General features: G+C 33.3%; 2 long non-coding RNA genes across 2 annotated transcripts; one reads left to right on the forward strand and one right to left on the reverse strand.

Annotated features, from left to right (window-relative positions):
• Nucleotides 1-6,209: 6,209 nt before the first annotated feature.
• Nucleotides 6,210-10,789, reverse strand: LOC132032820 (uncharacterized). The gene is made up of 3 exons (XR_009408601.1): nt 8,756-10,789; nt 8,573-8,662; nt 6,210-6,259 (listed from the first exon to the last, which is right to left on the reverse strand). It is a non-coding gene; the product is annotated as an uncharacterized LOC132032820 (long non-coding RNA).
• A 5,708-nt stretch (nt 10,790-16,497) lies between these two features.
• Nucleotides 16,498-18,901, forward strand: LOC132032821 (uncharacterized). The gene is made up of 2 exons (XR_009408602.1): nt 16,498-16,942; nt 18,610-18,901. It is a non-coding gene; the product is annotated as an uncharacterized LOC132032821 (long non-coding RNA).
• The last annotated feature ends 2,005 nt before the right edge of the window (nt 18,902-20,906 follow it).

A 20,906-nucleotide genomic window follows, 5' to 3' on the forward strand; every position in this document is an offset into this window, starting at 1 on the left:
TTAGTGCAATAGCTTGCAAACCACACAGGAGATGTAAAATGCATTTGGTAAGCCCTGTGTGACGAACTCAAACTGAGAAGGTTGTTGGTGAGGGGAATCGATCTCAGGTCTCCGTGTGGGAAACCACTCACTAAATCAACTTAGTCACTCTTGCGGGTATTATACATAGATTATAAGTAGTTATATTGGCTAACTTTTATAAAAATACTTCTATATAGTGCAAATTTATACGCCTTAGTTTGACAATACGGAATTCTAAAATATAAATTTTGTGGTTCAAACCAGAGGTATGTATAATTTAAGAACATTTTTAAAAAATTGTAATCTTAAATATAATATAGTATCATTTATATAAAAGTATGTTAGTAAAAACTGAAACGAGAATGTTATATTGAAAATTTATTAATTATGGAATGATGATATAATCTCTTATAATAAACATGCTAAATGAATGTGGTTTTAGGCTTTTAGCTTCTTCTTCTTCTTCTTCTTCTTCTTTTTTTTTTTTTTTTTTTTTTTTGTGGCTTCAAGCATCTAATTAATGTGTAGAATCCATTATTGAGCCTAGTAAATTTGATTCACGCTGTAGAAAGTTCTATTGGAGGTTTCCACGGATCACACTGTCAATCGAAGAGAAATTTTAAAAGTTAAATCCAGTCTTCTAATTTAGGATAAAGAAACCTTTATCATTTCATTTTATTCTTTGATGATAATTCTAACATCTTCTAATATATGCAAGTAGTATGTTAACAAATAACAAGAAGTTTTAGCTTTTTCTTTTTCCTGGCTTCAAATAGATAACCCGATCGACTAATATCGATTCGTGCTGTAAAAGGTTATTATTGGAGATTTTCATACACATAACTTCCGAAATTCGAACCTGTGACCTCTAGGGATTTTCACACACTTCTACCGAAAATAACTTCTAAAATTCGAATCCGAAACTTCCAAAACCTTTATGATTTCACCCAACCGTTGATAATTTTAGCATGTTCTAATACACAAGTTGCATACTGTGATCTCGTTAATAAGTTAGTTTAACTATGAACTCCATATATAAAAGAAATTAAAAAATACAAGTCCCTAATTAAAGATTTCTTTACCAAAATATCAAAATACATGTGCTCTTGTGTCATAACTCATAGGCAAAAATTATTTATATATTGGAACCGTTGGTTTATGTACGATCCTTCCATTAATTATCATCCTAAAATTAAAAGGGATAAAAATAAATATAATAGATAAAAAATAGAAAAGACACGTAAGCATGAACACAAAGAATCTACGTGGCAGTTGCATGGGTCTGCCAGATTTGATGTAGACAGATGGTATCAAATCTGAGCACCTTGCCTCATGCTGAATTGTTGTTTTATGGATTTATTTATTTATTTATTTATTTTTGTTTAAATTAAAACAGTAAAAAGCAATTTCATGTTTATTTAACAAGAATGCAATTTCTGGACTGTTGTTAATTCATGAAATCTACATGTGAAATATCATGAAACCAATATGTTGTTAAAATTAAGGGGTTGTGACTTTTGTGTACTTGGTCATGATAAACTCATGTTTCTGAATTTACATGCAGATTGTACGCATTAGGACGATTGTGAAAAAAAAAAATTATATCCTTTTTAGTTTCTTCACGCGATATTCAGTGTCCAATATGCATTTTGGGGCCAAACTAATCTATATTTACGTCAAAGAAATCACACTTTGAAAATAAAACGCTCCTTATAAATGCAATTCCATTTTAATTTAATGTTCAAACCCAAAAATTTGATAGAGAAATAACAAGATCAAGGGATGAGATTGATTAGTTGAATATAATGCAAGACATATCAAGAAATGGCTTCTGTTTATTTTTTGTTCTTTTTCTTTTCTTTTATTGATGCCAATTAGCTTTCAAATAGATCCTTTTCCCATGAGAAGAAATACTCAGTTTGTTCCATATTATATGACTCATACTTTGTAGCATATTTCAAGAAGAATGATATAGTTTCAAGATTAGAAACTTTCCATGTATCCCTTATTGACATTATTTTTAGGAAATAGTATCTCTTAGCCTCTTGCAATTTGAATAGAAGAAAATGTCTTTTTCAGATTTCTTATTTATTTTTTTTCCAGATCTCTTATGTGTAAAAAATGAAGATCTCTTGTAAAAAGGTCTTAAAACTAAAAAAAAAAAAATCTATGAAGGGCCAAAAATCCATGTCTCCATTTTCGTGGTACAAAACTGTCATGCGATATTTAAAGTTAAAAAATTCAAATGTATTTTAAAAAAAAAAAAAAAAATCTATGCCAAGTTAAACACCACAAATAAAATAGAACTGAAGGTATTTCTTTTCTTATAGAAAGACTAGAAACAATAAAACTTGTATATTTATGTGAAACTTTCCTACAACACGATCAATGTATCAACTCCTCATTCGCAAAGAATTCTTTTTGCATGAATATCACAATATTCTATTATAAAAGTAACAACAATTATTAAGCCAAAGTTCGATCGAAACTAGTGGTGGAGTCTGAATTTTCACCAAGTAAATTCAACATATAAAGAAACTTACTAAACATATGAAGAAACCAAGTACGTTTAACATCTATTATATAGTACATAAAAATAATTTTGACTTTACCCTTAATTATACTCCTTAGCTCCGCCCATACAAATAAATTGGGATCAGTTATATGAATTCTCACCCGAGTAACATGGTTAAAAAAGCATTAAAGGTTTCAAGCAATTATTCTCCTCTACTTACAAAATATTCCATCCAGAATAATTATAACTTAATTGCAATTACCCTCTAAACGAGGTAAAGATCAACAATAAGGCCGTTAAGTATCATTAAGATGATGTAATTAGTGTCAGTGCTAAGCCACCACCCTCTTCAGTAAATAAAAAGGATAAGAGGAAGAAGACATTCATGAAATTCAGTTCAATTTGTCAGCATCTTTCTTTTCCTTTTAACTCTTTTAATTCATTCTACTATTTGTTTAAGCTTTTAGCAAAGGCCACTTGCAGAAAGCAGATGAAAAATGCAGAGATATATCTATTATCTTTCTGCAAAAATGAACGTTGCTTTGTTCTTGTGTTCCATGTTGTTTCTCTTTGTAACAATGCTCCTACTTTTATTGAAGATATAATAAACAATTGGCATATAAAAAACACACACTTACAACCTAGTGATTAATGTAATGGTACAAACTTAAAGTACATATCTTTGAAAGCAGATTCAAATACTATGAAAGCCAAAAAAAAATAAACTATCTTCGAGTATAAGGTTTGGTAAACATAATTACCCAATATCTATGCTAATTACTGATATTCAGTGAAATAATCAAGGTAAGTGCACATTAACCTAAACAATGATATTATAATATCTCAAGTGAAGAAAACGTGAGCTTATTTATTTCCAGCTCTCAAACGGGGAGTGAAAGGGGACTCTTGGAACAACAATGACGATATCATTGTGTGATGGTTGTGTTCTAACCGTGAAACTAATTATTAACATTCGCGTTAAGATATTGCCTACATCACAATCCTTTGGGGTACAGCTTGAACCCGCACCTTGCATGAACGCGGGACTTTTTAAAAATTCGTAATTCTAGCGGTCAAGTCCGATCCAAAATCATATATCAACGCGAGACGCTTCATGCATTGGGCTGCTTTTTTCTTAAAATTAGTAATTCCAGCATCCAATCATACTCTAAAATTTTATATGAACGCGAAACATTTCGCACACTATCCTACTTTTTAAAAAGAATTAGTAATTCTAGCGGTCGAGTCAGTTCTATCACTTTCACGCATTGAATCAGAGAATATACCGTAAAGATATGTGTTAGCATTGGGAGATGAAATTACTTTTTGGTTGGGAAGAGAGTTTATTTGTTTAGATTTTACAATGGTTAATATCTCTGACGAGCTATAATTAAGTACTCCCTCTATTTCAATTTAGGTGAACCTATTTTTTTTTTAATTTGTGTCAAAATAAATGACATCTTTCCTAATTTGGAAATCAATTCACTTTATGAAATGATTTACCGCCACACAAATATTCAAGACTTATTTTGAACCACAAGTTTCAAAAGTCTTCACTCTTTCTTGAATGTCGTGCCCAGTCAAATGAGCTCACATAAATTGAAACGGAGGGAGTATTATTCTCGTGCGACGTTAAAAAAAAAAAAAACAATATTTTTCTAATAAATAAACATATAATGACTCAGTGACACGAATGCTCACTAATTAACGAGTAAATCATTTTATTTTAACAGCTGAGACGTATGGTTATGCTTTTTTAAAGCCATTAGCTAATTTAATAGCAGTAATGTTTTCAGGATATTCAAGTAAGAATATTATGGTTAAACATGGTTACCACAATTAGTTGAATTCCCATATGAAGCTCTTGATTGTAATACAACATTTTAGTTTTCAACATAGAGCTTCACATAATTAGTACCTGTATTGGTTATGCAAAAATCTGTCATTTTTGATAGGGTTTAGGGTCAAACTAATCCCTTAGATAGCAGTAATGTCAAAAATGATACCTTATATTTAGGGTAGTGTCAAATTAGTCCCTTAGATGTATCTCTTGAGCGGGTTTTGATCCTTTATGTTTACCAAAAGTGAACAATTGTAATATTTTGTCAAATATTTAACAAACTTTGTCCGTAGATTTGAGTGAACAGTGAGAAAAAGATTGAACCATAAACACCAGGAAAGTCTCATCAGAACAAAATTATTGATAGAAGTTGCTCCTTAAAAAACTGCACCAAACACTAAAAATTGAATTTAAAATAACAAAAATTGTACCTCCAAATGTAAGTTTCCCACTAAATTTTTTTAAATTTAACAGTTCTCGTCAAATCTAAAAGACAAAATTTGTTAAATATTTTACAAAGACCAAAAGTACTTACTTTGATAAACTTAAATGACTAAAGCTGCTCACGAGTATATTTAAAGTACTACTTAGAAGGTAACCTCAAACACGGACCATATTTGTTACTTCCTCAAAACTTAAAAGACTAAAGCTACATAAATAGTTCGTGAACCAAAACGACTAAGAAGGAAGGTTGTGGCAGAAAAGGAAAACTAACAAAAGACAAAAAAGAGCAAAAGCTGGCTATACTTGTAAAAGAGGGGAAAAAACAGAGAGAAAATTAATCAAATTGTACTTGTTTTCAGATCTCAACCAAATCATGTTCAATTGCCTACTAAGAATCATGTTAACAACATGAAGCAACTAAATGAGAACCCCCTTTACTCTGTACTAACTAGTTGAAATTAAAAGTAAAAAGTAAACCTACATCTTATACAGCTTAAAAAATGAAAGCAAAACTAGAAACAAGTACCTCCCATCTTCAAGAAGCACACATCAAAATTTGAATATTACATAGGCCATAGGGAAGAACCTACAATCTGCTTATATTGCTACATGGATCTACTGTTGTCACTGTTAGCTCTCTGCTTTCTATTTGGAGACATGTCTTCAAAAAACCTACAGCACAAGTTAAGAAATTAGGACACAAGCAGCGTGAGAGTATGAAATCATTCATGTTTAGAAGACAAAAAAGAATATCGAAAAACACGATATCCAGAGTTCAATTACTATAACCCCCAAGGTTTGTGATGGTATAGATAGGATCCTTGGATCATTAATGGGTTCGAGCGCCAAAAAGATCGTGGCAGGGAGCGCTTCCCCCTTTAAAGGGCTTTACGAGGGGTCAATCCGGATTAGTCGGGAGCCCTACAGCGGGTACTAGACACTGGGTAGGGAACAAGAAAAAAAGTTATGATACCTGTATGCTATAGAAAAGAACGAGACTTAACATACTGAGGGAGCTGAAAGTTGAAAAACAGGACTTCGTTTTATGCAGATCTAATTAGATGTCCAAAAATGAGATTACTCACAAAAATGCACAACTTCTGAAGTTATGCTTTAAAAGCTATCTATAAGTTGTTTGTGGGAAATAATCATAAGCAAGGATGGACTAGATCAGAATGACTTCAGAAATACAATCCAATGTGATTTAGAATCAATTTGTGGGGTAATGATTAGATGAGTTTTAGAGAACTTACATCTCCATAACTCTCTTCCTCTTATCATTGCAAATGTAGGAACTCAGCTGTTCAACCCCCATATTTGCAAAAGTCTTGTCTAGATCATAATTCAACAAATTGCACATGCATCTAAATTTGCTGACGACTCAGCAGTACCAGGTAGATCTTTGAGTTTTCCTTTAAGATTCTCCATTAAAATGAAACCTGCTGAATAAACATTATCAGATAATAATAAAGTGATCAAAACTTCAGTTAAGCCGTTGTGTGATTCATGTCATTTATATGGATTGTTTCTGAAAAAGACTTTGGTAGGTTAAATCGTTGGCAGAAAGGAAAAGGGAACCTTCTCAAAAAAAAAAAAAAAAAAAAGGAAAAGGGAAGCTGAAATATAAGGTGTGATTATGTGAATTAGTTTACAAAATATCCAGGGGAGTAAAAGTTCCCATTAAGGCAAATACGGTAAAGTTGTTTGAAGCTACAATAATGCAACAAATGGATACAGAAGTTCATACTTCATAGGTTAAATAGGTGGCCCAAGAAGAGAGGAAGATAAAACAAGGAAAGATATTCATGCAGGGCAAAATAACACAACACAAGAAGTAAGTGATGAAGGAACCCTCATTAGGGTAGAAAACCCACAATAACTCAATAATTCTTCGAAGGTTCAACTTCAAAGAAATGCTAAAACTACATTACGTTTCTAATACCAACTTTTCTATAATTTAATCATAAAATTACCTTAATATCTGAAAATGAGACAAAATAACAAATATGAATGTTAGACCTATGAATATCCTTACACCTTGCCTTCAATACCCTGTACTTGTGGTCTATCCAGCTATGTTTTCAACTCCCTTTCTCATCCATATCAGAGTAAAAGCAGCCTCAGGAATATTGCAGCTGCAATCCCTGCTGTGAGTTTAAACAGGAAGGCTTAGTTATTTATGGAACTCCCAATCCATATGAAATTCAGGTTTCATTAGAAGAACAGCATAATAACCATGCCATTTGAAGTAGAGATGGCTGAAGATAGATTACTCTTGCAACTGTACAGCATGAGAGCTCTAGGAAGTTTGCCAAGATCAAATTGACCCAGAGTCAACTTGCTACTCTCTTACAAGAGAATAATGAGATCACTCGAAAGCAAGAAAGATTATCACTCGTACAAGAAAACAAGGAGATGATTTAGAGATTAGAAAGAGTATCACTCAACTGATCTCCAACAGAAATGCAGACATATCTTCATCGTTAAGGTCCAACAATTCTGGGGCTAATGGACAATCAATGGTGCCAAAAGTTGGTCAATCCTCCAGCTCAAGTGTTGCAAAGGGCAGTAGGGATTATCTATCCCCTCGTCGGCTCGTCCCTTACTTAGAAACACCGAAGGCACTTTTATCTAATTTCATCCTTACTATCACTGAACCAGCTCTACCAATGAAGCTTACTTTCCTGAGTTTGATGGCATCAATCCGAGGGCTGGATTTGAAGGCACGAAAAATACTTCCAAACCTATCAAATTCCTAAAGAGATGAAATGAATATATGTATTAACATGTAATGCATCAAGTTAATACCTGATTTAAAAGCATTTAATGGATCCCCATTGGATGGTATATCTTGGCCAATGTTCTGGGCAGATTTATACAGGAGGTTCAGCGATATTCTTAGTTCAATGAATTATAGATAAGTTATCAGGAGCATTGGACCTCCAGTCTTAAGATGGTAATTAACCTCCATCTTACGGAATTCTACTTTGTAACTTGTTTTGTCAATGTATAGAAACAACTCAAACTTGACTCTAGAGGATTGCCAACCCTGCCACCCTCATGGATGCGTATGAAGTAGCCTGACTGCAAAATGAATCCATTAAAGCTCTCTTCATAGATAAAACTCTTTCAAACCATTCCTGGTACGTCCTAAGCCTTCTTTGAACCCTCAGAATATGTCATCTCAGACCTGTTTGCCCATTCAACCTTTCTTTCTTTTAGTAGGCGTTTGGCCATATAAACCAAAAAAAAAATTCACTTTTTTTGGAATTTTGGAGTTGGAGTTGAGTTGGACCCTCAGTTTTTGAAATTGTATTTTTTTGTTGTCATTTTTTTCAAGTTTTTCTTGTTTTTGGAATTCCGGAATATAACTTCAAGTTGTTTGCCCATTCGGAAAAAGTGAAAAAAAACAGAATAAAGTGAATAATTCTTTCTTTTAAATTATGTTTGTAAGAATAATACAGATGTAATGACTGAAAAGCTGAATTCTCTCTTCTCATCTTCTTCTTTCATTCTTTTCCTTCTCCCATTGTTCTTTACTTACTATAATTGTGCAAATTATTCGCCATCAAGCTCAAGTGTAACACACAACAATATTTTTTCTAAAAAGAGATGTGATTGTCAATCTGAAGGAAAATAAAACAGACAGAATTCACCAATTTCTACACCAAACACCAGTTTATAAATGATGCAACATTCAAAATAACAAACAAATGTTACAAATTTATGGAGAGGAAGAAGAAAAAACTCACTGAGGGCTCGAAGGGTCTTCAAATCAAACCTGTTAGCTAAAGACTCATGACGAATCTTTTTGGCACGTTGTTGTATTAGAACTTTCAAACCTATCAATAAATCCTAAACATTCAACCAAATCACACACAAGATATTTGTCATCACCCAAAAGAAAAAGGAAAAGATGAGCATAGATAACTTACAAGCTCAGACTCGGTTAAGGAACAAAGCCACCGAACATCTTCAATCCTATTATTCCCTAATATAGCCATCTGTTCTTTCATCTTTCTTTGGCGTGCAGTTGAAGGCACCTGATGGGGAGAAGTAAAACCTTTTTAAGCATTATTGCAAGGATGTAAGGTTTTTATCTTTTAATTTCTATTTCATATGTTTGCGAAGGCCAACTGAGCCAATCGACTTACGAGAAAAATTACTTCGATCCACTGTATGCATCAAATCAAACTAATTTCTCATGATTAAACAGTAACAACAGATATCACTTAATCATCTTAAATGATAAACCCTTTATAAACCAACATATATGCACTAATTGGTTTAATGCCTGCAACAAATCTGGACATCTGTGGATTCGAACACATGAATTAATTTGAACTGGATTGTACTTGTGGACTTTAATGATGTATAGTTTAATGGGAGAAAGAGGGAATTGAATGGAAAAGAGAAATATGTTCTTTTTTCCTTTCACATGTATAACATTGTAGTAAAAATCTATGACTAGATATGTCAGTAATTTGAACTTGTAATACCTTGGTAAAATTGTGGTCTTTTGACTATACTGTGGAGGAAAAACATGAATACTATCTACACTAAAATATGAAATTATAATGACTTTCCCCATTCACATCTGACAGTACAGACACCAAATTTGCATAATGTCCTTAAAGAAACCTGGATCTTTCCAGTACTGGAAGGATATAGGTGAAAGATTGTTACAATTTACAACACAAGTATTTAAGTTTTTCAGAAAATTAAAACTATGCAGCTTAACCTTTCAATGTAGTGCACAAATATATTAACTTTCCTTTTGGCATTTTTGTTTCAGGATGTCATAAACATTTTAGACCACAAATACAGAACTCTGGTCTAATTCAATGAGAGCTATTCATGCAAATGAGTAGCCACCAATATGATGATTATAACCATACAAATTACATACCAATGGAACAGGGATAATGCAACAGCAAAAAAAGTCTCACAAATCACTTCAAAATATGTGTCTGCCCCCAGGGGCGTATCTAGGTGTTATCCAGAACACCAACAACAACAACATACCCAGTGTAATCCCACAAGTGGGGTTTGGGGAGGGTAAGATGTACGCAGACCTTACCTCTATCTTTGGAATAGAGAGGCTGTTCCGATAGACCCTCGGCTCAAAAGAAATGTAACCGATGCAGAAACTTAAGAAAAGAAAAAGGGACGGCAAAAATAGCAAAAGTACAAAAATGCAATAACATATATCAATACACATTAGCGAAAAAAAAACTACATGACTACCCTAAAACATACGACTAAAAGTAAGATAACACTTCTAGTACCTACTAACCATCTACCTTAATCCTCGACTTCCACACCTTCCTATCCAAGGGTTATCCGGAACACCCTCGGCAAAAAATTTCACGGTATATATAAGGTAGTTTTCTTTTTTTTCTTTTTCTAATGTGCATATATAGATTTTGAACACCCTAAAAATAAGACTAGAGGTTGACTCAATGGTTTAGGGGGTTCATAATTTACCTTGAGATCCAAGTTCAAATTCCAAGCACAACATTTTTATTTTTCGAACACCCTCAACAAAAATCCTGGATCCGCCACTGTCTGCCCATACAATACATGTTTATGGGCATATAAACTGTTTGGACATATAATTGTTACAATTTTCCTTCGAAAAACTCCAAAAAGTTGTTTTCATCACTCCAATTCACTCACAAAAATTCCAAAACAACTCCAATTTGTATTGGCAGAGAGACAAGCAAAATAATTAAAAACTAAAAATAAGGCCTGAAATATTTTATTTTATTTTAAAAAAAAAAAATAGACTTACAGTTACGGAGAACAACAGTCGGTGTGGAACACTCGCGGCACGGCGGCGCGTGGAAGGAGGGACTGACGGCGGCGATTCTTTTTTCTTTTTACGGGGAAAGATACCTAACATAAAGGAAAGATTAGTGGTTTTAGTCTCTTAAGTTATGGCCTTATTCATTTTGATCCTCTTTTTTTGTTTCCCACCCTATGAGCCCGTTTGGATTGGCTTATAAGTTGTTGTTTTCAGCTTTTTTAAGTGTTTGGTAGTAAGAATTTTTAAAGTTATTTTGTCTTAAAATAAACCCAAAAAAATAATTGTAGCGTTTGGGCTTAAATTTTATCTAAAAGCGACTTATAAGTCAAAAAAAAAATAAGTTGAGCTACCCAATTTTTTTTTTTTGGCTTATAATTTGTTTCAACTTATATTGTTTTTAAGCCCATCCAAACAGGCTCTATGTCCCGTACCCGCATTAGAGTCCGATTATATTCGGATTCGCGCCGCATAAGGTCCCATTCGGGGAGAAGTGCTTCCTATCAAGGATTTTTTCATACTCAGGTCTCGAATCCGAAACTTCTGGTTAAGGGAGGAGCAACTCCATCCGCTGCACCAAGCATATTTAATTTTTGTAGGATAAAATATGCTATACGTTTGATAGAAGAAAAAAAAATCTTTTTGCCGGAAACTGAATAAAATAAAAAAATGATATTTTCCCTAATGTTATTTAGATTCAATCGATGAATACAAACAAATAAAATTCAAGTCTAATACAATAATTTAAAATTAAAAAAAAACAAAAAAAAAAAAAAAAAAAAGATGCACAAATTAAAAAAATAAATCAATATTTAAGTCTTTGACCTTTTCTGTCAACAACAACAACATATTCAGTGAAATCTCACAATGTGGGGTCATGAGAGAATAGAGTGTAACATACCTTATTAACACCTTGAGAGGTAGAAATATTACTTACGATAGACCCTGGGTACAAGAAACAATAATTAGAATTTTTACTTTATACTACATAATGTTTGCACACGTTCCTACTTTTGGTTATTTAGGAAAGAGGGATTTGCGGGTAGAAAGAAAAATAGCATACCTGACAAAAAGGAAAATAAACGGTTTTAGTCTCTTAAGTTATTGTCTTGTTTATTTTGATCCTCTTCTTATTGGACCGAAGTATATTTAACCTTCTTAAAATAAAATATGTTATTTAGTCCTTAAACCTACTTTGAAGTTGCCAGTTTTTAATTTGTTTTGGTGGGAAAAAAAAGTTTTTTTTTTTTTTTGGCAAGAAACTGAATAACAAAGGAAAAAAAAATCAAAGGAATTTCCTTGAGAGTCAAACCCATATCAATTCTTAATTTACATGTTGTTGAGTCCCCATGTTATGTTGTTGAGTCCCCATGTTTTAATGACCAACGTCTGGATGTGTAGTATTGGGCACGCGAAGGGCGTTAGAATCCCACATCGGTGTGAGTAGAGGTGTCATTGGTTTTTTTAAAAAAAAAATGATTTAAGGACTGAACCGAATCGTATTGAAGTGATTATTAGGTTATTTTAATAAAATCAGAGGTTTATTTTTGTAATTGTACCAAATAATTAAGTAGGTTTTAGATTTTATGAAAGTAAACCGAAAAAATATTGAACCATACCTAATACATTACATTACATTGCACGAGACTACAATGGAGATTAAGGACCCGTTTGGCCATGAGAATTTATCACTTTTTCCCGGAAAATTATTTCACTTTATTTGGAAATCAGCGTTTGTCCATGAAAACTCCAAATACAATTTGAAATTTCGAAACACCTAAAACCTTAGTAGATGTTTGGCCACGAAAATTAAATATTTTTCACTTTATTTGGAATTTTAAAGTTAGAGTTGTGTTTGGTTATAATTTTTGCAAAGAATATTTGGTTGTATAAAGTTACTGAAAGTGAAAATAAGGTTTTAGGTGTTTTTTCAAATTCCAAATACAATTTAAAATTTTCATGGCCAAACGCTGATTTTCAAATAAAGTGAAAAAAATCGGGAAAAGGTGAAAATTCTCATGGTCAGACGAGTCCTTATTTTCACTTTTAATATATTCAAACAACCAAATATTCTTTGCAAAAACTATAACCAAACTCAACTCCAACTTCATAATTCAAAAAACGGAGAAGGGTCAAATATATCCTTTACTTTAATTATTGGCTAACTTTACCCTCCGTTAACCAAAGTAATCAAATATACCCCTCTATTAGCCAAAATTATCCATTTAACTAAAAAGAGTCCGTGCCCAACTTAGATCCGATCCGACCCACAAAATTATTTCTACCCACCGTAATATACCATTATTTCTACCCACCCTAATATACCCCCCGCGTGACTCAGTTCTTCAGTCAAAACACAACCTCTCTTCAATCCGTCCCTCTACGCTTCTACTCAATTTGTCTCTGTGATAATGTGAAAAATAAAACTAAAATGGCAAACAAAAAAAAAGTCTTCTTTTTTTTTTTTTTTTTTTTTGGCATTGTCACAGGCTCACAGTACTACGCACAAGCAGTTGTCTCTATTACAAGCCCTAATTATGTGTTTTTCCCTTTAATTTTTTCTTCATGTTGGCAGAGGTAATAATTCTCGTTATGGAAAATTTTCTGATTTCCTTTATGGGTTTTGATGTGTCCATATGATCCTTCAACCCTTTTTTAATTCTTGTAGCTTGGGGCTTTTTGGAGGACTCTAATGTTAAATATTCAATTTTGAGTTTTTTTTCCTTTCCGGTTTAGGTTCTTTTCGTTTATTAGATAGCTGTAAAAAGAATTTATTGATGATTGATGAGTACCTATCTGCTAGTAATCTTCTGCGTTTTGTTGTGTTGTCGGTGAAGAACTATGTTGCTTCATGTTGAAATTTCAATAGATTGTATGGAACCTGTGATTGGGAAATCGCTTCCTTAAGAGTTTTTTATTCCAACTTCTTTGCAGTCTATGAAGAATAGAAGCGTAGATGACAGATTGAAGAGAGGTTGTGTTTTGACTTTTGGCTCAAGAACTGAGTCGCGCAGAGGGGTATAAATAATTTTATTGGTCGGGTCGGGTCTACGTGATGGGCATGCGTGTTTTTTTAGTTAATTGATCTACGCTTGGTAGAAGTAAGATTCGTCTGTTCTCTAACATAGGGCCCATGATGTGGGATTCCACTAGGTTGTTGTTGTTGGGTAATTTTAATTGATTTGAGATTTTTCATCCATTGAGACTATATTTGTGTATTTTGAGTGACAGAGGGGTATATTTGATTATTTTGGCTAACTCAACTCTCTTACTGGTTTGTGTTCTCTTCTACTTTAATCTTTACTTCTTTTTTGCGTTGGATTTTAGCACTTCTGTTTCTCCTTATACTACGGATTTGAAGGGTCCACTTAAACTCCAGTTGAGTTTGTAAGAAATATGTAACCTGTGTTTTAGTACTATGATGAAACGGAACAAAATGAATATTGAGGTTTCATATGGGGAGACCACAACAAGTTTGGGATTGAGACTAGTAGTAGTAGTAGTAGTTGTTATTGCTTTTATTTTTACTTCATTTACATTTGTTGCTGAAAATTTTATTTATTTTTTTAAAGCCAAGAATTGAGAATTAAGTGTGGGGGTTTGTGATTTTAGCTGAACTTGGATTTTGCATTGCTGAGTATTAATGCATTTGGTGATGAAACTTTCTTCGTCTTTTTCTGAATGGATTTTCAGCTCAACAAATAAAATATATACCCTCTATCTTATTGTGTTAAATAATGCAGCTTGTACTTAGAACAGTGAAATTTGTCATCATAAAGTTCTTCATTTATGGATGACGTGTAAAAATTTGCTACTTTAACTTGTGTGCCTCATCTTTGAAGCCCTAGAATCTCTTTGTGCAATTCTTGTGTTATGGGACACAATAAACCCTGCTGAAAAATATGAATTTTATGGTTTATTTACAAGTGACAATCCAGTTGATGTGATGGTGTGATATAGGATGAATGAGTGGAGGTAGGGTATCACAAGGGGCTCCATCTAGACCTCATTTGTCGAAATATTCAGTTTATATATAGAATTCGAAAATTATTCTGTTGTATAATCGGCAAAATACAATAGCAAAGCAAAAAACAAAAATTCGATTCGAATATATACAATCTTAAGAAATAATTAGCTGTGTGACCGCATATTAGCTCGAAATACACACACACACACACACAAAAAAAAAGGCCAATGGGACTTTTTTTTTTAAACTAGTAACTAAAAATGGCCAATGGGACTTTAAATCAGAATCGTACAAATTAGTTCTTGCAATGAAAGTTGACAAATAGAATCAAACAGAGAGATTTACAATAAGTAGATTATACAACATTATACTTGGGGGGGGGGGGGGCATTATACATAATGTATCAACCTTGTATATAAGTGTATAATAGTCCCTAAAAAAAGGTGTATAATACCTTTTAAAAACCTTTTTGAGCTTTGGATTGATCCAAAAATAACTTTTTTGTGCAACCTAGTGTATAAAAGGTGTGTATAGACAAATATGGGCTAAATCTCAATAAAGACCTAGCTGTGTGACCTCACATTAGCTATAAATATACACAACCAAAAAAAAAAACGGCGATAGGATTTTAAATCAAAAGCGAACTAATTACAAGTTTAGACTTACGAGAATATTGTTCTTATTAATATGCTAAATCGGTGTAGACTTGCCGTTGGCGGTGGAGCTCCGGCAACGAGGGTTTATCAAAGTGGGGTTTAATGGGAAAGAGGAAAACAGGGTGGGGTGTTTGGGGTGGGGATAATAAGAACAATATTAGTACATTACTCGAGTCCATATTTGTCCACTTTCCTTTTTGCGCGCACAAAAAAGTTATTTTTATAAAAACACAAACAAAAAAAAATATTATATTTTAGTGTCTTACCTCTACGTTAAGATGAGAAAGATTTAATAATTTGGGACACATAATTTTAAGAATATAAGCAAGTAATATGGGACAGAAGGAGTACTATTATTAAGGGAATACTTACCATAAAAGAAAAAAAAAGTGAGAAAAATATGACTATGAGTTTGTTTGGTTTAGAAACCAAGTCTTAAAATAAAAATACACTGTATAATCAGCAAAAACAAATCCTAATATTGTGCTAATATTGTTCTTATTATCCCCACCCCCACCCCCCACCCCTCTTTCCCATTAAACCCCACTTTGACAAACCCTCGTTGCCGGGGCTCCACCGCCAACGGCAAGTCTACACCGACTTAGCATATTCCGGCGACCTCTGTAAGTCTAAACTTGTAATTAGTTCGCTTTTGATTTAAAATCCTATCGCAGTTTTTTTTTGTTGTTGTGTATATTTATAGCTAATGTGAGGTCACACAGCTAGGTCTTTACTTGAGTTTGGTACCATATTTGTCTATAAACACCTTTTATACACTACTATTATACACTAGGTTGCACAAAAAAGTTATTTTTGTATCAATCCAAAGCTCAAAAAGGTTTTTAAAAGGTATTATACACCCTTTTTAGGGACTATTATACCCTTATATATAAGGTTGATACATTATGTATAATGCTTTTCCCCCCAAAAGGTACAATGTTGTATAATCTACTTACTGTAAGTCTCTGTGTTTGATTCTGTTTATCAACTTCCATTGTAAGAACTAATTTGTACGATTCCGATAATGTAAAGTCCCATTGTAAATCTTTTAGTTACTTGTTCCAAAAAAAAAAAAAAGTCCCATTGGCTTTTTTTTTCGTTTTTGTGTGTGTGCTTGTATTTCGAGCTAATATGCAGTCACACAGCTAGTTATTTCTTGAGATTGTATATATTCGAGTTGAATTTTTGTTTTTTGCTTTGCTATTGTATGGAACCTGTGATTGGGAAATCATTTCCTTAAGAGTTTTTTATTCCAATTTCTTTGCAGTCTGTGAAGAATAGAAGCATAGATGGATTGAAGAGAGGTTCTGTTTTGACTTTTGACTCAAGAAAAGTCGCGCGAGTAGGGTATAAATAATTTTGTTGGTCGGGTCGGGTACGCGTGTGTTTTTTTAGTTAAATGGGTAATTTTAATTGATTTGAGATTTTTCGACTATATTTGTGCATTTTGAGTAACAGAGGGTATATTTGATTACATTGGCTAGCGGTTAGTCAACAAATTAAAATAGAGGGTGAAAAATAGTAGTATTTGATTTTCATGAGCAAAAGCGTACTAAGTAGAAATGAAGGGACTAAAATTGGTTAGTTTTCAAACTTGAGGACTCTTAAAACCTCCACCAACTCCAGTAAAAGCAAACACCTCACCGCTGTTTCTTTGCCGGAAGCCTTCTGTTAGAACTCAACTCTCTTTCTGGTATGTGTTCTCTTCTACTTTAATCTTTACTTATTTTTTGCGTTGGATTTTAGCACTTCTGTTTCTCCTTATACTACGGATTTAAAGGGTCCACTTAAACTCCAGTTGAGTTTGTAAGAAATATGTAGCCTGTTTTTTAGTACTATGATGAAACAGGGTCTAAACGGAACAAAATGAATATTGAGATTTCATATGGGGAGACCACAATAAGTTTGGGATTGAGAGTAGTAGTAGTAGTAGTAGTTGTTGTTATTGCTTTTATTTTTACTTCATTTACATTTGTTGCTGAAAATTTTATTTATTTTTTTAAAGCCAAGAATTGAGAACTAAGTGTTGGGGTTTGTGATTTTAGCTGAACGTGAATTTTGCATTGCTGGGTATTAATGCATTTGGTGATGAAACTTTCTTCGTCTTTTTCTGAATGGATTTTCAGCTCAACAAATAAAATATATACCCTCTATCTTATTATGCTAAATGATGCAGCTTGTACTTAGAACAGTGGAATTTGTCATCATAAAGTTCTTCATTTACGGATGACGTGTAAAAATTTGCTACTTTAACTGATGTGCCTCATCTTTGAAACCCCAGCATATCTTTGTGCAATTCATGTGTTGTGGGACACAATAAACCCTGCTGAAAAAGATGAATTTTGTGGTTTATTTACGAGTGACAATCTAGTTAATGTGATGGGGTGATATAGGATGAATGGTTGGAGATAGGATATCACAAGGGAGTCCATCTAGACCCCATTTGTCGAAATATTACACTGTATATTCAGGATCAAAATTATTTTTTATGTATATATGGTAGACGTTGAATTCCCTTGGCTTTTTCGTATGTTTAATTTTTTATATTTTGTATGAAATTCTGTCTTCGCTACTGATAGGATGGGCAAGAAAGACAAATAGAAATAGGATCTATACCTAGCACGTAATGGTTTATTTAGTTGTTTGGGTGCAACTATTTTGAGAGAAGGGTCGATACCAGAGAGGAGTGAGATAAATAGGAATTAAGCTATGTTGCTCATGCTTCTCAAAAATGTTGACGCACCCGTGTCGGATCCTTCAAAACTGCACTACTTTTGCAGGATCCGAGGCGCACGCGACAACATTTTTGAAGAGTTCAAACAGCATAGGATTTAAGTGAAGATCTCTATTTCTTCTCTTGTTGCTTTTATTTTCTTTTTACTTTTTCCTCCGAGTCCTGTAGCCTTAGAGTTTTCAGAGAAGTGAACGTATTGACATTTAAAGACAAGAGAGGAATCAAAGATGTTTTAAAGATAAAAGTATCACCTTCCAGAAATTAAAGATGAATTGTCTAGTGTTTTTCTAATTTTGGTGCATTCATGAATTCCCCCAAGAGGTAGAGGATATAACTAGTATTCTAGATTGTTTATAGGGCTATAGGTGGTAGGTTTTGCTTTCTCTAACTGCTACTTGTAATTACTACTGAAAGTACACCTTTGGTGTATATTCTTTGTTGATAATAGATATGTTGACTGTTCTAAAAAAAAATCGTAATTAATAGAACGATTTCAATGAAGATAACAGAGAAAAAAAGAGGGCAACGAAACTCAAGATAATACTTCTTTTTGCAGACAATTAGTTCCCAAGTCTTTTGAACTAGTAGTAAGGTTAATAATGTCCATTTTCTAATTTTTGAAGCAGTTATGGGTTTGGAAGTTAATCTAGAAAAAAGCAGAATTTTCAGCATTAATGCAGATGATTGCATAGAGGAACTAGCTGACATCCTGGGTTGTAAGGTGGAAAGTTCCCCACTGTTTATTTGGAGCTTCCACTAGGGGCAAGAAGGAATGATCAGCCTATCTGGCAAGGTGTCCTTGATAGATGTGCTAGTAAACTTTCTCCATGGAAGCAACAATATCTATCTTTTGGTAGCAAATTTACTCTTGTTAACAGTGTATTGGAGGGTACGCCTACCGATCTAATGTCCCTATTCTCAATGCCAGTTGCGGTGGAGAAAAAAGTGAACTCTTTGAGAAGTCATTTCCTGTGGGAAGGTAATGCAGAGGAAGATTTCATTTGGTGGAATGGCCGGTGGTTCTTAAAGACAAGAAGGGGTGGCTTGGCTGTGAGAAATCTGTAGCTACATAATAAAAGTCTACTACTCGAATAATTGTGGAGGTAAGGAAGTTTTCAAAAAGCTTATTAATGCCAACAAATGGAGAACTGTTAATGGGGGAGTATGGAAGAGCATAAGCAGACTTTAGGACAATTTCAGTCAATTTACTGGACTGGAGGTAGGAAATTAGAAAGAAAAAAAAAAGATTCTGGACAGATTTGTGGGTCGGTGATGAATGTTTAAAAGATAAGTTTGCGACTCTGTTTGACTGCTCTACAGAATAGGATGATAATTTTGCTGAATTTCATTCTAACTCTGGTTGACAGCCAAGGTTCCGGAGAAATTTGAATGATTGGCAGATAGAAGAATTTTGTCAGTTGCTTCAACAATTGGGATCATTTTATATTGATCAGAGTAAGGTGGATATCCTGATTTGGCTGGCAATTGAAGACAATAAATTTTCAGTTAAGAATTGCTATAGTATGATGCTAAAGCAGCCAGTTCAGTGGGATAATTCTTGTCCTTGGAAGATGATATGGAAGACAAAAGCTCGGGTTAAAGTAGCGTGTTTTGGGTGGGTTGTAACTGGGGGAGCATGCGTAACTCAAAATATCTTGCAAAAAAGAGGTTTTGACCTATGAAGTAGATGCTTCCTGTGTCAAGAAGATCAGGAAACAGTTGAGCACCTTTTTCTCCATTGTAGATTTTCTGGAGAATGTTGGGAGCTATTCCTAAATCTTAGTGGTATTAATTGGGTGATGCTTAAGAATTTGAAAGGTTTGCTGGAAGGTTGGCAGTAACAAATACTAGTTACAAGAAAGAAATCTAATATTTGTTACTAAAGAATTGCACAAAGAGATTCTAGGGCTTCAAAGATGAAGCACATGAGTTAAAGGAGCAAATTTTTACACGTCATCCGTAAATGAAGAACTTTATGATGACAAATTCCATTGTTCTAAGTACAAGAAGCATTATTAAGTATACTATCTTAAAATAATTATTTATTTTAAAGCAGTGTTTTAAAAGGCGGGGGCTTAAGGCGGGGCGTTTTATGCATGCCTCGGCGAGGCGTAAGCCTCGAGGCACGGTAAGTCCCATAGGCATTTAATTTTCAGTGTTTCATGAAATAATATAATTATAATAAATATTTTAAAATAGGTAATTACATTAAAAAATTGTAAATAAATGAAATCTCTCTCTCTCTCTCTCTCTATATATATATATGTGTGTGTGTGTCTGCGCGCGCGCGCGTGATTCTCACAAAAAACTAATCAAAGCAATCCATTATATGTCACTTACAACTTGTAAATATGTATGACATAATTGTACAAGGCTAAACAATACAATGAAATAAAAGATGAAATGCAAATCAACTCTAACATCTTAACTTGCAAATAATGAAAAAATCAGAATTTCTTAAAACAATCTTACTTTCATACTATTCATTTTATCTCCCTCTAAGTAAATAATCAATAAACTTTATCAGTATTATAATTAAAACGTAACTCCTTCATGAATAAAAATAAAATTACTTTCAAAAATAAATAAATAATAAATATGACAATTTTGATATATAGGACAAAAGATTAATGACAAGTGAAAACGTACCATTCAACTATGTATTTTAAAAGAAATATTAAGTGATATTCACCCTCACGATGTTCTCAAGTAGTAAATATGCAATACTACGACTTGTTATTTGAGTTAAACCCAATATTCTTATTTCTATAGATGAAAACTATTAAGTATTATTCATTTGTTAAAGAATTATGAGGGTCGACGATTTTAATTAAGGAATGTAACATATAATTTGTGTAAGAACCGTTAGGAGAGTCCCGAGCGTTGGGCGTTAGGCGTGTTTTGGATCAAACGGGGGGCGAAG

This window comes from Lycium ferocissimum, chromosome 10 (genome assembly GCF_029784015.1).
Source record: "Lycium ferocissimum isolate CSIRO_LF1 chromosome 10, AGI_CSIRO_Lferr_CH_V1, whole genome shotgun sequence".
NCBI lineage: Eukaryota > Viridiplantae > Streptophyta > Magnoliopsida > Solanales > Solanaceae > Lycium > Lycium ferocissimum.